The sequence below is a fragment of the Pipra filicauda genome, unplaced genomic scaffold (assembly GCF_003945595.2).
Source record: "Pipra filicauda isolate LSUMZ 115617 unplaced genomic scaffold, ASM394559v2 scaffold271_size1040873_pilon, whole genome shotgun sequence".
NCBI lineage: Eukaryota > Metazoa > Chordata > Aves > Passeriformes > Pipridae > Pipra > Pipra filicauda.
Genome location: NW_024104389.1, coordinates 968,738 through 985,035, shown reverse-complemented (window position 1 = coordinate 985,035; position 16,298 = coordinate 968,738).

The window sequence follows — 16,298 nt, the reverse complement described above, 5'->3', positions numbered from 1 at the left end:
ATTTACAGCACAGAAGCTGTTGTTGATTTACCATCTGTGAGAACTGCTGCAGCAGTGTTAATTTCAGATGTTATCTTGAAACTTTCTTCGCACATAACTCGGCCTGATAGTGGTGTGTCCTTTTTAAAATAGTGAAGCCATCTTTGTGGCTTCATTGTCTGTTTGTCTGATGAGGATGGCCCTTCACAGGGGCTACTCTTTGCTTTCCCAGAAAAGACCTCAAGTTTCCTTTCTTGTCAGATTTGGTGAATGTCAAATAGCTCCACATAATGCTGAGGATACTGTAACACAGGGATTAGTTCCCTGGAAAGAAAATGCCAGATTCTGGGCACTGCATGTATGTAAGTCATGAGATCAACAGCAAGCAAGCACACGAGGAGGCTCTAGTGCCTAGGAAGAATGTGATCAGAGGGCAGCTGAGTGAATGTGCAATATCCTCATTACCCTCATGTCCTGTATCTACTTGGCTCTGAAGTATGGCTGGTTAAAAGCACAGACTGTGAGTAGGCCATTTCTTTTGTTTTAATATGCTTATTTTGTGAAAGAAATCATAAAAAAACACCCACACCACCCCAAAAAAAGGTACAAGGGGTGGAGTATGGGTGAATGCCACTAGTCCTTTGGGACCAAAGAACAGATCTACTGCTGCAAATCAGTGACGGAGGAAAATTATGACAGGATTAGTATACCATTCGCCTTAAATAAGTCTACAGTATGCATGAAACTAGACTAAAATACTATCCTAAAAAATTGGAAGGTAAATGAGAAATACAAATTTTATCTCACTATGATTGCTGTAGGTTAATTCTTGGTTGCTCTCAGGCTTACCTGAGCTTACAGAAAGAGAAAAAAATGCTTAAGAACGTGGGAAAATATATCTAAATGTAATGTGTGCATAAAATGTGGGACACTTGTCTTGTAAATGAGGCAATTTTCTGAAGAAAGGAGATCCATTATTTTGTAGTACTTTCACAACTGTGGAGAAACAGAGGTGCATTTTGTCAGCCATGGTTTAAATTTTACATCAATAAAATAACCTTCTAAGGAAAAGAAACTATTACAAACAGTAAAACTGGCCATTCATCTTGCAACTAGTAGCCTAATTTTAAAGAACAAAACCTTATAAATTTTTCTCCAGAAAGTTCTCATGTACAGAATTTCCTGTCTCCATGAATGTTTGTTCAGTCCTTTATTTACTTTGGTTGAGCTCTATTTCTGTAGCCCTATTGTTTGCAAATCAATGCCTTTCTAAATAAAATGCCATATTTCCCAGAACACTGCTAATCAATTCATGCTACAGGTGAGTTATATAATAATTTTTTTTACCATTGTGAATAAAACAAATTGTGTGAAAAGGCATGTGTGTATGTGCAAGTTTCAATCCATCTTAGTGGAACTATTTGAAAGTGCAGTGACTTCACTGATGGTAAGGATATTTTCTGGTGTAGATGGTTGTTTTGCACCTCTACTCTGAGTGTTTGGCTTTATATGCTATTTTCATGAAACATTTTGGACTGGTAGGTTCTGTAAAAATATATATGTTGCTGTTTTTATGTTTAAGTCTTGGTTGGGTTTTTTTAGGGTTTGGATTAGGTGGGGTTTTTTTTGTTTTTTGGTGGGTTTTTTTTGTTTGTTTGGTTTTTTGGTGGTTTGTTTTGTTTTGTTTTTGTTTTTAGTTTTGTTTTGTTTTTTTTTGTTTAAAGGAAGGATAGACCTGCTAAAGAATTTCCCTGATTCACAATTCAGCACTCGTTTTTAGATTAGGAGTTACCTAGTACTGTCTCTACCTCTGCTGTTGGCAATTTACTTACTAGCATCATTAAACCACATTAGCTGTATTGGTGTGCTTGTTTATCATGAAGATAAGACATTTCTTTCTAACAATCCATAGGTGCTTATTCTGGAACCTGAAGTAATGTGGATTTGGAAGTAGTAGAAGAGATAGTCAAATTTATATGCAGAATATTACTAGTTGGAATCATAGAATTGTTTGGTTTATCATTGTTAAGAAGGGACAGAAAGTAAACTAAGTTATAAACATGAAGAGGAAGTGGGGGAAAGAGGAGAAGGAGAAATGGATGTGTATTAAAAAAGATGCTAGGAATTGTTTAAAATTGGTAAGACAAAGCACTAAAAGGTTGAATAGTAAGTCAAACAGACATTAATCTGGCACAAAGTAGCATGGCTGCCTGGGAGTCAACTGTGTTACGCATCTGTAATTCTTCATTAGGTAATTTTACTCAGCACGAAGTTGTGGAAAGTACTTTTCTCAGGAAAATGTGATGTTTTGAGAGAACGAGTTTGACTTTGCAGAGATATGTGACATTTAATATTTGTAAAATGTTTGATTTGATGCCATGGGATATGTTGATTTAGAAATTGTAATGGTACAGAATCATCAGGGTACATCAAGCGTGTTTTAAGAAAATGGTTAATAGGTAATCAGTGTGGAGTATGTAGAGGTCCTATGAGGATTAATTTTAAATCTGATGGTGTTTAACCTTTCTATTAGTGATGAAGGAGAAATATGGAGTCATTACTGATAAAAGCATGCAGATGACAACAGGGCTAATGCCATGGTAAGTAGTGATCAGAGGAGCGCTAAGTGATCTTGCAAGCTGGAGTGCAGGAAAGCACTGTATGTTCTGATACAGAAATGAAGACGTACCTCCAGCCTCAAGAAACACTATGAAGGAAACAGTGATTGAAAAAGACTGAGAAACCATGCTTTTTGATGTGTGATCAAATGTATTTGAAATAGGAGGAATGCTTGACGTTATTGTTATGTTATTGGAATACTTGATCTAGCTCATGCAGCATCACAACTCATGAAGGACTATAAACTCAGGGGAGCTCAGAAGAAGAACTGTGTTGAACCACTGTGTATTTGGAAGCACACCTTAAAAATTCCTTAAAGCTGCCACTAGAATCTATTCAGTAATTCAAATTTACAATATTTGATCTGGGTAGAGAACTGCTGTTTAGTAATTGAGGCAGGCCACTAGTAGAACAGACCTGAGTGACTAAAAAGATTTAGACTGAGAATTAAGTGAAATAATTTTTGGAAAAACTGAGTTTTTCCAAAGTGGTCGTTCATTTCGTAACTGTGATCCGAAAGGGATGCATGAGAGTGAGCTGGCTGATGACATTATGAGGCCATTCTTCATAACCTTTGAATGATCATGAAAATTTGGAGAGAGGAGAGCTGGAGGAAAACAAATGTGACTCCTGGTTTTAAAAAGAGCGACTGAGAGGATCCAGGAAACGACAGGCAGGTCAGCGTCACCTCAGAAGGTGATGGAACAACTAATTCTGCAAGCAATTTCTAGGCATACGAAGGACAAGAAAGTCATCAGGAGCAGTTAGCATGAATTCCCCAAGGGGAAGTGACCAACTTGATAACCTCCTTGACCACCTTAATAACCTGCTATGATGAAATGACTGGCTGGCTGGATGAGGGGAGAGCACTGGATATTGTCCACCTTGACCACAGTAACTCACAGAGAAGCTGACAGAGTATGGACTGGATGAGCCAACAGTGGGGCTGGCAGAAAACTGTCTGAACAGCCAGGTCCAAAGGATGGTGATCAGTGGCACAAAGTTTCAGTTGGAGGCTGGTGACTGGTGGTGTACCTGAGGGGTCCAGTGCTATTGAGCACCTTCGTTAATGACCTAGATGAGGGGGCAGAGCACACCCTCAGCAAGTTTGAAGATGACACAAAACTTGAGGGTGGCTGATACACTAAAGGGTTGTTCAGCAAGGGGAAGTGCAAAGTCCTGCACCTAGGTAGGAACTAGCCCTTGTAGCAGTGCAGGCTAGGGTCTGACCAGCTGGAGAGCAGCTTTTCAGAAAAGGCCCTAAGGATCATGGTGAGCACCAGGTTGACCATGAGCCAACAACGTGCCCTTGCAGTAAAGGCCAGTGGTATCCTGGGTTGCCAGAAGATCAAGGGAGGTGATGTTTCACCTCTGCTTAGCAATGGTGAGGCCACAGCTGAAGTGCTGGGTCCAGTTCTGGACTCCCCAGTACAAAGAGACATGAGTATACTGACAAAAGTTCATCGAAGGGCAGCAAAGGTGTCTCTCCTATGATAAAAGACTGAGAGAGCTGTGACTGCTCAGCATGGAGCAGAGAATGTTCAGAGAGATGTTATCACCATCTATAAATACCTGAAGGCAGGGTGCAAAGAGAGCAGAGTTCTTCTCATTTCAGTGGTGCCCAGTGGCAGGACCAGAGGCAACAGGCACACCTTGAAACACAGGAGGTTCCCTCTGAACAGCAGGAAACTGTGAAAGATGTAACTAAACACTGTCATAGGTTGCTCCTGGTGGTTGTGGAGTCTCCAGCCCTAAAGATACTCAGAAACTATTTGGGTCTTGTCATTTGGCACACATTGAATTCTTATCACACATTGAAATCTTTAGACCTATTTGCTTCCTCAAATACAGAGACCAAACATAACTTTTATAAAGACCTTTAAATATTTAAAAGTGCATTTATACAAGAAGAAAATTGCCCCAAAAGCTCAAGTGTTTATTGTTTTCTAAGTAATTGAAAGTAAACCAAGAAAGATACTCCAAAATACACTTAAAAATGTATGGGTGTACACCATATATAACAATTAATTAATTGTATAACAATAGTGTGGCACCCACGTGCGTCTCCTGGAACGCTTCCATCAACGCTGCCTCCATTCAATCCTAAACATCCACTGGTCAGATTATGTGACCAATACATCTGTTCTAGAACAAGCAGCAGTCACAAGTATTGAGGCCATGTTGATGAGAACACAGCTGCGATGGACAGGGCATGTCTCAAGGATGAAGGACCACCGCCTCCCTAAGATCTTGCTTTATGGCGAACTTGCCACCGGCTGCTGCAAGAGAGGAGCCCCGAAGAAAAGATACAAGGACTCCCTGAAACAACATCTCAGCCTTGGCCATATTGATCTCCATAACTGGTCTACTCTGGCCTCCAATCGGGAGGCCTGGAGACACACCATCTATAACACTGCTGATGCTTTTGAGAAAGCACGCAGGATCACCCTTGAGGAGAAAAGACAACGCAGAAAGATTCGTGCCTTGCAGAATATACCACCTAAGGAGTCTTTCTGCTGTGCCTTTTGCAACTGGACATGCCTGTCTCGTATTGGCCTTTTTAGCCACCAACTCACTTGCAACAAACGTGGGTAGAGCCCTTCCCAAATCTTCGTTCGCGAAGCCCAGCCATGATGATGATGAGTGTGGTACTTTCAGATAATTGAGCCAAAAACCTCTGAGCTAGTCTAATCTATCATAAATCAATGATACTGTCTTAATCTATATTGTTTGGAGACATGAGCATACACTTAGCTTTTATTAGACTGTCCTATCCTGAAGCAAACTTTGGCAACTGAGAGTGTAAGACCTTCCCAGTGTAACATACTGGGGTCCCAGGAATATCGGGCCCTTTTCACAAAGGATCAGAGATGCTTATCCCAGTGTTATGACCTGGACAAAACATCCCTTGCATCAGGCATGGAGCAGGAATTAATGGAAAGCAAAAAATTATTTGAATCAACCTGACAGTCTTTGGATTTGTTTGTACCTAGATGACTACAGTCCCTCACACACAGACCTGAAATAGTTTCTACAAAGTTAGAAAGTGTGAAGCTCTGTGTGGCCTCCATTTCTCTCTTTTTTTTTTTTTTTTTTACAGTACAACATTTAAGCAAGTTTACTACTGACTTAATCCTCTTATAGGCAAGAAACTAATTATTTTATCTGGGTAGTGTAGTGATAGTGCCCTGTTCTTCTGTGTGGGAGGTTCAAGAGTTCACTCCTTGGGTCGTATATGCTGGGGCGTGTCAGTGTTGCAGTGGTAATGTTTTCAGTAGTATCAAGTGTGGTTCTCTCTTATAGTTGATGAGACCTTGTCAGAGGTTTCTCAAATTAATTAATTCTTTTCCTTCTGAAAGGAAGTTATAGATGTGTTGAATGAAATAAAGTATAATTTACTTCAAGAGATAGTGGCTAAAACAGAAGGAAGAAAAGCAGTAGCTTACTACATTTAAAAATAGAAATTTATTTATACCTGTAGCACAGTTAAAGCCTGTTGTGCTGACTGAATTTAGCAAGCAGACCTGGGATTCAGCCTTAGTGCTGCTAATGACTGGAGGCATTATTGATGTAGTGAACTAATTACCCGTGTGATGAAGTTGCCTGCTGGAGGTTTTTGACTGCTTCATCACTGTGGCACCTCCTACAGTTTAATTCATTAAGCAGCACAGGTAAACCTCCAAATGGAGGTCCTGCTCTCCTTTCATCTGGGCACAAAGTTGTACTGACAGCAGTAACTAAAACGAGATGAATATTTTCCTGAATTATTGATTGAGTAGGTAGAGCTGTATCAGAGAACTAAATGGTTGGGGATGCATCTGTAGCAGTTCATACTCACTGCATGGGAAAATGCATATATAGTAACGTTAAAAAGCAAACCAAAAAGAGTAACAGCCTTTGTCACCTGAAGGAAAATCCACGGGTTAAAAAAAAAGAAAGGGTGGGAGAATTCTTGGATTAGCAGGCAGGAGAGGGGCTGCATGGGCTTTAATATCTGTTTGAATTCTTTCTATATATAAAATTCTTTTATGGCATTTGTTCTCAGATGTCTCAGTAGACACATTAGAACTCAAAACATAAAGAGCTCATTTAATTAGATGATAAACTATTTCACTTAGAGTTTATATGGAAAAATACCACTTATAAGGCAGTCTGATAAGGAGAGGAATGAATACAAGCGTGTCCTGTCTGTTATTTCTTTTGCTCTACCCATTGAAGAAGTAGAATATAAACTTCTGACTTGTTGGGCAGAAGAATTATCAAATTCATCTTAATGTTACTAGTTTTTAATAAATATTTTGATGCTGTGAAATCCTTTATAAAAAATTTTTTTTGCGTGTGGTTTTTTTTTTTCTGTTTTTAATTGTGGCATAGCTGAAAAGCCTCTTGAGACTAGCAAAGCTAATGCTGCCTTTGTTCTTTACTTAAAGCTAGAACTGTGTTGTAAATAGTCTGTATTTCTCATCCAAGCTTAATATGTTGCTATCTAAGAGGATGCATTAAGTGTTCTCTAACAACTGCAGAACTCATCAAGCAAATGGGAAGATTACCCCTGAAATCAAGCTTCAAACTTTTATTTTCTCACAATCAATAGGCAAGTAATGCATGTTGGATTTATAATGATATTGAGATTGACTGCTTAAATCCTTTTTAAAGTTCAAAGCTGGAAACAGATTGTGTGTACAAGCAATCCACAGCAGAGTTTCTAAGTAGGGGCTTTGTGATAAATAAGTGAAATTGGGTTTGACTGAAATGGCCCATCAGTCCCATATGGGTTTAGCAGGAAGATTTCAGGCTCAAAAAAGACAGAGGTTTGGAGAAGCATCAAGCATTGGTTTCACGTCACCTGAGATTGCTCTGTGGAGTCTGCTGGGAGAGGTAAAGACAAGAGGCTTGTTAAAAATGAGCAGCACCAGGGAGAATGATTTAGCTTGAAGTACACTTTTGTTTTTTAGCTTGAAGAGTTTAAAGGCGAAGATACATTTTATAAGCTCAACTGGCAGATGAGAAGAATGCTGTCAGGTTTCTCAATGAAATCCCTTTATATAGATAGAGATAAATAGCATGTTTTAGTAGTTTTTTGACATCATCAGGAAAAAAAATAAAACAACCAAACCCAAAAAACTTACTCAGCTCAGAATGTCCTGATAGTAGGATGAAATGATAGTTAATCTCTCAGGTATCAAAACTGGATTTTGATACACATTGTCTTCAGTCCTGATGTCTGATAACTTCAGAGGCAGTATTAACTGCCTGTAAAAGTCATGGAAGCTGGGCAAGAAGGGAGAATATCCCTTTGAGGATATTCTTCCTATGCTAGCAGTCGAGCTGTGGTATCCTAAAGTTTATGTTGGACCCATCGTCTTAGAGCTGGCTTTTACCTAACCAAGACTTCGAACTGTTTTGCACTGTTGTACTTATTGACTTTAGTAAACGTGACACGAAACTTTAAAAATCAGTATGTAGCTCTTACTTGCTTTTTATTCAGATATAATCTGTGCTGTTAACAGATACAGTTATAGTCGTTACATAGTAGTTAAAGTAATTTAAAATATCATAGGTTTTGATTAGTCTATGAGAGCTTAAGGATTACTTGTCAATGTCTGTCCATTTACCTAATGCTGTAAGGCAAGGAGTGAACAAAGAGACATTGACCTAGGAAGTAACACTTTGGTTTGGTTTGTTCAGTGAGAACAAGTGTTCTTTATCTCAATCTGAATTGTAAATTTATGTGATGTGTTGAAGCAACATAGTCTTCTTTTAATCGTATCATATCCAGAAATGCAGCTTTGTGAAAACTTGTATGACTCCTGTCACACCCATAGACAAAAGGAGTGACTGCTTACTTATTGTTTACGTATTGTTTATTTTTGCCTTCATTCACATCCATTCATTCATGCATATACATTACATGGGGAATAGGGAAAAAGTTTGCGGGGAGAGTAGTTGAAGAGCACAATTTCTAACCAAGAATTAACATGTTGGATTTTACTAATTTTAAGAAAAAAGTTCTATTTTTCGAAGTTATGAAAAAGTACCTTAGTGAAAATCAGAATCCAGTGGGATCAGGAATTTAATGGCTTTGTGAATTGAATGGCTGGCAGTGCCAGTGGAAAAGGTGGTTTGACTGTCTGTTATTAGGCTGTATTTCCCCAGAGCCCTAGGATGGATGTAGCATGAAAAGGTTTGTCCTCATGACAAACTGAAAGTCTAATACAGTGTTTCCCGAACAGATGTTAGAGAAATGGTCTGGTGTGGTCTAATAATGGCAATCTTGATGATTGTATGTTTCTTAGGTTACACTGTGATTTAAATAAAGTGTTGGGGTGAACGGACCCTTTATTATGATAAATATTGGCTGCAAGGCGTGCATTTCAATCTCTTCCTCCCAGCTGGGTTGGGGGGTGGGGAAGAGTAGATCTCCCCACCCTGTTTTTTCCTTCCTTCTGAATTGCATTTTATTTCACTTCAGATTTCCCATTATAATAAGGTTCTTTCTTGAACATAATCTGTGCAGTTCTGTATTTTTTTCCACTTGTGCAGTTTTGTGTGGCTTCCCAAATGTCTTTCCATGCTCTTCCCTTCCCTGAACGAATCTTTCTGGGACTCTGCTGTGCTGTATTTTAGTGAGTTACAAAGGTGCTGGGGTACTCTGGTGAGGTGAAATGAAAAGGACTAAGCAGTTTTTAGGACAATCAGTTAAAAAACTGGAACGAATATGAAAATACTGAAAGCAGACAGCTGTCTTCTTTTCTTGGAATTTGTTTATCTTCAACAGATCAGCACAATTGCTTACATCCCTAGTAAATACCAGATTAACAGTGAGTGATTCTTGAGCTTATGCTTTTTCAGGGCAGCATTTCACCTAAGGAAACAATTTAGGATTTTGCCTTTAGGCCTTGGTAGCTTTATAGAAGTAAATTAAACCAGGAAAAAAATAAATGAAATTAGTAATTACTTAGTGTGTTTAGATATTTTCTTTTTCATTACAACTGCACATGCTTGGGCATATTTTGGTGATAGATCTCGTCAGTGAACTGAAAGGAGGTAAAATTGTGATAAAATCCAAGTGAGGAAAGGATAGAGGTATTCTACATAATAATTAAATTAATAGGGGCAGCATCTATTACCAATATAAGAAATCACAAATAGATGCTGAATGGAAAAGAGATACCTATGGTATGTGTTTTGTCCCTCAGCTGATAGAACAGTGAAGTTGCTGCAGACTGCTGCTGCTTCAAAGTCACAATTGGGGTAGGGGTGTGTGTGGTCCAGGAGCTGGGCTGAAAATCACCCCTCTTTCTTTTCTTCCCTAGGAAAGAGTACAGAAAACATTGTCATGTGTTTTACTGTAGTTTTTCAAAACAGAGGTGTCATTTCAAGTCCTTTAAGAGGTACTGCATGGTGTCAAAAGAAAGTATGCCTGATTGTTACCTTCTGTATATATTAATGCCCTGCGTACATCCCAACCTCCTGGTTATGTCCTTACTAATCTCCACTTCAAGTAAATGGGGAAAAAATAATGTCTCCCATATCTCTGTTCCATAGCAACTGCTTTCTTTGCCAGCCAGGATGACTGAATGCTTTTACATATTTAATAAAGTGGCTTTGTGCATTCCTGGGTGGTAGCTAGGAAAATAAATTAAGTAAATCCTATGATATAAACTATTGGAAATAGGTGTGCAGTTGCATTTTTGTTTTTCTCAGTAGGCTTATTCCGCTGCCAGAATATTGTTTGAATTTTTAATTCTGTTTTAAGTATGTGAAAAGACAGTTCCTTTTGTTAGTTGTCTACAGGTCAAAGCTGTATGTCAAAACGTTTCAGAAAGTTTATAAAAGAGATTTTTGCATTTGGAAGAACATTTTTGTCATGTATTTGTGATAAACAAGATGCAAAACATATGGCAAATCTCCCTTTTATTTATTCATTTTTGTAGTGGTTTTGACCATGGTCCAGAATTTCATCAGATTCACTCAGCTGCAATAAAAATGTAAATCACCTGTCTCCCTTTTGCAACCGTTATGTCCAATGTGATCTTTTTAATAAGATATGTCCACCTGTATAGGTTAAATAGGTGTTACAAACTGGACTTCTAGTTTTTCTTGGAAAGTCATTCCAAAGTACTTCTCGTATAAAAAAGTCTTTTTTATAAGGCTTTTTTAAAGAAAGTTATTGTAACATACATTTCTAAAGTCAATTCCCTAATCTCAAACTCAATTTAGGCATTAAATTAATAATTGAAAAAGACATCAATATTTATACCAAAAAAGAAATTTAAAACTGAAAAAAAAATCCCAACCATCCCTCAACCACTAAAATTTATCCATAGCAGCTATTCGTACAAGAAATGTCTCTTAGTATTCACTTCTGTTGAACTGGAAGACCAGCTAGTAGTTTTAACACCTAGCATGATATCCTGCCCTATAGCATAAAATATGATGACTTCTGCAAGTATGCTTGTTCTAATGTTACCTTTCAAAATAGGGTTTCCTGACTCAATTTCTGTGTAATCCTGTAGATTCTTTATTGGTTTGAACGCCCAGATATTTATCTTGGTAGATATCCTAGCTAATGATGATATTATCTATCACTAATATTGCAAAGTCAAACACCCTGGCATTAAAAAAATGCCAGAAATAAGTTTGCTCATGGAATTTGCACCCATTTTTCCATAGACGTCATAAATATTCACTGATACAAAAATGACACAAATGTGTGGATATTATTTGCTTACATAAGATGAATGATATTTATTTTAAGGGCCCTTATTCAGTGTCTTGGCTTGGTGAGTGGTGTCTGTTCTCGTGTCTGTCCCATAGCTCAAAGGACTTTAAATGCGCATTTTGAGAGGAAACGTTTTTCGGGGTTTTTCACTAATGTCCAGAAACCCAAATTTTGAATTCTTCTCAGTATTTATTAGGCAAATGTAATTGTTTAGAAAACATTTTATTTGCCTAGATGTGGGTAGGTTTCCAGGGAAAGTTAGAACTGGCAGATATGTAAATTCAGCTTTGCTACAGTGTCCTGTGTCACAAAAACTGAAACATTTTTGACCACATTTATGTTGATTCAGTTTCTGTCAGGTAAGTGGAGGGAGAACAGAGAGAACAACTATAAATGTTTTATGAACATGTGGTGAGCTTTTGAAGTCTCATAAAAACCAGCTTTAAATGTTTATCTGAAATTATTTTTTTTTTCTGTATACTGTCATCACCTGTGATACTGCTGAAATTGTGTCCATGAATTCATAACTCTCTAGCATTCTCATACAACCTTTTCAGCATGTCTTAGTACATTTTTGTATAATTTTTTTTATCTCTTGTTCTCCCTCATGGACAGAATTAATATCTGGCCTTTCTTAGTTGTAAAGCATACTTTTACCTTATCATCTTTGCTCTGGCACATGAGATTTTTTCCAGGCAATTCTTCTATCCTCTGCTGTTTTCAAAACCCTTTCTGAGCACAGCCACCATCAGAGAAGTTATCTAATTGTAAAATCTGTTTCCTTTTGCTCTTCTTTCTCACCCCCGTGCATATGTAGACATGACAAAATGTAGATACTGTTTTAAATTTGATCAACTTTATGCAGCACATGGGTTTTCAGACTCCCTGACCAGTAATATAGATTACAAGATTTAATTTAGAGCTCTGAACGCTTGCCTTTAGTAGTAACGAAAAACTTGGTATATTTTGAGAGAAAATAAATGTTCCATTTTAAAACAGACTACCCACTGTTGAAAGCTTGCTTGTAAAGCCTGGATAAGAATATTTGGTGCATGTATGTCACTGCAGATACGTGGCAGCTCTGTGTGTACTTTGGAGGCACACAGAGAAGAGTTTCTTTTACTAGCTATCTCTGAGCTAGCATGTCTGTAAAGCCCTTTAAACATGCAATGCTATAACAACTTTGAAAGGGCAGGTAGAGCCTTTTTTTGCTGAGAATCTACACAGAAAGCAGATCCAGGCAGACCACTATGTCCAGTTTCTAATATGTTCCTTAAACCGTCCTTTTATGTACCTCCAGTTTGTTTACTCAAGTAAAACTTGAATTTTATTTCAGCTTTATTAGCTCAACAATTTATTGATTTCAGGGAAGCAAACAGTTTTGTCTTAGGCAATTCCTGTCATCACCTAATCTATAGTAAAGTTATTCAGCAGAGCAGACCTGTGGCACAGGTTTAAAGGCAGGATTTTAATTTTTTTTTTAATGTTAAAAATTGTCCATTAATTCCCACTGTTGTTTTCTCCATTATTGAGTTTATAATTGGGATTGATTTTTTGTTTTCCACTTTATGACTGCTTATCTGCCCCCAAAGGCGTAGTTGTTTGTTCTCTGATGGGATAGTTTGTCAGCTTAGAGGCTCAGGATCCCATTTTCCTAATGCTGTGTTTCTAAGATCACTTTCTAATTGCCATGAGAGTGCCTAGATAGGGTGATTGTCCGGAGCAGTAACCCTTGGGGATAAGCTGACTCATTCATGGTTTAAGCAAGCTTAGCAATTGTAGTTTGTCACAGTTTTTCAGTTATTTTAGTTTTCATTTACCTTGGTATGTTGTCCTGGCGATGTGCTTGGTCCATTGCTTTTGGATGCAGTGGTGGTCATGAGAACAGGAGGGAATGCTGTTGGCTGAGGAAGGGTGTATTGTTGGTTTGGGCAAAGGCTTTTTTTTTTGTTATAGACAGAAAGGAAAGATCCATTGCCTAATAGGACATGAATCTTTCACTGCATTATCCAAACTCCCTAATATGTCATGTTGTCTAGATGTCCAGCTTTCAGATCAGATATAAAAATCTTTATTTCTGTTTCTAAGAGTTGCTACATTGTATTTACACAAGAGTTAATCGACATAAACATATTCTCAGTATGAAACTGAAAATATAGAGAGAGCAGAATTCAGAATATTTTTTAAATAAGATAAAGGAGAATACTAGTAAAATGGGGAATTCACTAAACTCATCTTCTGGGTTCACATATTCTGCAATAGGATTCATGGTACTATGGCAGACCATAAACCATAGGGCTTTGCTGTAAAGAAAAAATTGATGTTATCCTGAAGCAGGGCCTTTGCATCAGTTCTGGTATGCACATACCTTCCTTGCCAATGCTAGCACTAACACAACAAGTTTTAGCACTTGTACACTTGGCAGCAAATTTTTTGATGGAAAGTACATATTGATCTGAGATCTTTGAAGTATATAAACCCAACAAAAATAAAGCAGTGTGCAGTGTAACTTGAACTTTTTTCTATATTATTTTTTGTGACTTAATGGATTTTGTCTTTTACTATCCTAGTATTTGTTAAGATATTCTTTGAGAATGCTTCATAACAAACGTCATAGTTGTAAAACACAAAATAGTTTGAATAAAACTTTATTCACAATCGGAAAAATATAGTGTATTCTTTATCCCTTTTACTGTAATTGGTTGCTTTCACCTTAAATTATATTCCTTATTTGAACTCATAAATTTTTCAATATCTAAAGTAATTTAACCAAATAAAAATAGAAGCATCAAAAAAGGACTACATTTAGACAATGACATGGTTATATTGAACTGGATTCATGATGCTTAAATGGATAATTGCAGTTGAAAGAATCAAAGGCTGTAATAGACTGTGTTGCAGCTTTTGCATTTGTCAATTCATGTCCTCTTAGGAATCCAAAAATATCTATAAAATGCACCATAAGCCAAAGAATCTAAGTGGGCTATGGATCTCCTGTTTTACTTATAAATATTTCAGTCAGCACAGAATTCATCCTTTAAAATACAGTTTGGCTATCCAAACTGTGATGTCAGTATAACAGGCAGGGAAGTTGCTTGATTAAACTGTGTAACACACAATATGTATTATGATTGTTATTTTCAATTCTAATAGCAAAAAATGAGCAGAATTTCTCAAGTGTGCTACTTGATTATAAACAACTGCCTGTCTTGGCAGTGGCTCGTGTTTCAAAAGGGTGTGACGATGAGAGACATTAAAGACCGCTGGTAATTGCTCAGATTTTAGCAGTGCTTGTTGATACCATGTGTCCATAACGTTTTATGAACTGGGACCTTGTACAGTAAGGGCATCGTGATTGGAAAATAGACGAAGCGCAGAAGAAGGCAGTAGGGCTTCAGAAGTGGCAAATGTAGAGGTTTGTCAAATGTTATGAACTGTTTCTAAAGAACTTCATCTTATTTGTGGTAGAGTCAGATGTGAGGGTCAGAACTTTAGGGAGAGAGCATAAGCTATTAGGCCCGTTGATGACTCTTGATTTACAGTAATTATATCTTGGCTAATTTAGCTAAGCTTTCTTTTTGTGTTTTATTTTTTTTCCATTAAGATGTTCAGTCTATAAGCTTGCCTCCACTTCCAACCGCTATATATGCCATTTTAATCTCCAAAAAGACTTTACAAGAAGTCATGGCTGTGTAAAGCCTTCATTAGTATTCATCTTATCCTTCATGGCTGGCTGTAAAAAGAAACATGGTTTGGCATCTGTGCTGTTAAAGATGTTCTGTATGCTGGTTGATTCTCTGGATAGGTGACTGTACAGCTTGATTACTCATACTGATACTTGCTGCACTTTCCTTATTAGTTGTGGGTGGAAAGGGCTTAGGAATAGGAGTTAAGAAGTTGCTTTAAAACGCTTGCTATAGCAGATGTGAAGGTTAGATACTCATTTTGAGGAAATTGTAGTAATAGTAAACTTGCAAAAGTTTGAAGGATGTAAATGGCAAAAGGTCATAAAGGACAAAAAAAATAGCTATAGACTTGCAAGAGAAATGAAGAAAAACAAGCGGTGAGACAGACAAGAGGTCTAGACAAGTAGAAGAGTCATTCTATTTATGTACATTTTTGACATCTTCCTAATTCATGAGAAGTTGAAAGAGTCTTTACTAACAATTTGGAATCACAACTCATGCCATTTTTCCAGTATTGGACATTTTGCAGTGCTTGGCCTCTGGGTTTGAGCGAGAAGACGCCTTAAACTCTTCTGTCTTAACACTAGAGATATATATGATTTAATGAGTTGTGGGAACTATTCCATATATTCATTGGTCCTGGTTTGGATTGTAAACCCTGATTTATGCCAGGTTTTACTTGGGTGTGTATTTTTTGCCAAGCTTGACTACATTGTACTCTGCATAATTTGGTATTTAACTTTATGTCCTATTATCATTTGTAGTACTTTTGCAAGGAAACTACCTTTTGCTTCACCTGTGAGTTTTTTATTGTTATTCCTTATAAAAAGCACAGCCTGTGAAAGCTGATGTTTAGTGTTTATTTCTGAAACTTAGCTTGTGACATATTTTATGAAGTTTGGAGTAATATTTATGCAAGTAATGCAAGTACTAGAACAAATGCATAAATGACTGCCTAAATTTCTAAGCTTTCCCTTTGGAAATGTTGCAGATGTTATTTAATATACTTTATAAAAATCTCTTGTATTTCTCAATTTGTTTAACTTCAGGAGAGAGAGAGTTTATGTATGTTGTTATCATTGAGGTGAAATGTTAGCGTTTGGAGTTGTCAGTTTTTTAATGGGTTTTCTGTTCCCACTGGATTATTTAATTGAATCTTTTGCACTTTAATTTGTACAGAAAGAAGCAGTGGCCAGAGATGCCAATTCCCCTCATACTCTTAGATCTTAACAGAGACTTCCTATAGAAAAATATTTTAGAACAGAGACTAATACAGGATGAGCTGTATC